The sequence below is a fragment of the Mandrillus leucophaeus genome, unplaced genomic scaffold, assembly GCF_000951045.1.
Source record: "Mandrillus leucophaeus isolate KB7577 unplaced genomic scaffold, Mleu.le_1.0 Scaffold225, whole genome shotgun sequence".
NCBI classification, from domain to species: Eukaryota; Metazoa; Chordata; class Mammalia; order Primates; family Cercopithecidae; genus Mandrillus; species Mandrillus leucophaeus.
Genome location: NW_012102310.1, coordinates 3,723,237 through 3,723,826, shown reverse-complemented (window position 1 = coordinate 3,723,826; position 590 = coordinate 3,723,237).

The following is a 590-nucleotide window of genomic DNA, read 5'->3' as shown; positions in this document are numbered from 1 at the left end:
TTAAACAAATATTTACTATATGATCCAATAGAAATTCTTGGTACTTCCCCAAAGGAATCAGAAGCTTATTTTCACAAAAAAAAAAAAAAAAAAAAGAAAACCCTACACGTAGATATTTATAGCAGCTTTGTTCATAATTGCTAATGCTTGGAAACAATATGTCCTTCAGTAGGTGAATGGATAAACAAAGTATGGTATATTCAGAGAATGGAACACTATTCAGCACTAAAAAGAAATAAACTGTTATGCCATGTAAAGATATGGAAGAAACTTTTACACCCATTACTATGTGAAATAAGCCAATCTGAGAAAAGTTACCTATTGTATGATTTAAACAATATAACATTCTGGAAAAGGCAAAACTGTGGAGACCAAAAAGATCAGTAGCTGTTCAGAGTTGAGGGTTGAGGAAGGCAGAATTAGTAGACAGCATAGAGCATTTTTAAGACAGCGAAAGTATTTGGTATGATACTGTAATGGTGGATACAAGTCATTCATTATACAGTTGTCCAGATCCACAGAATGTACAACACCAAAGTGAACCCTAATGTAAACTATGGACTTTGGGTGATTATGATGTGCCAAGGCAG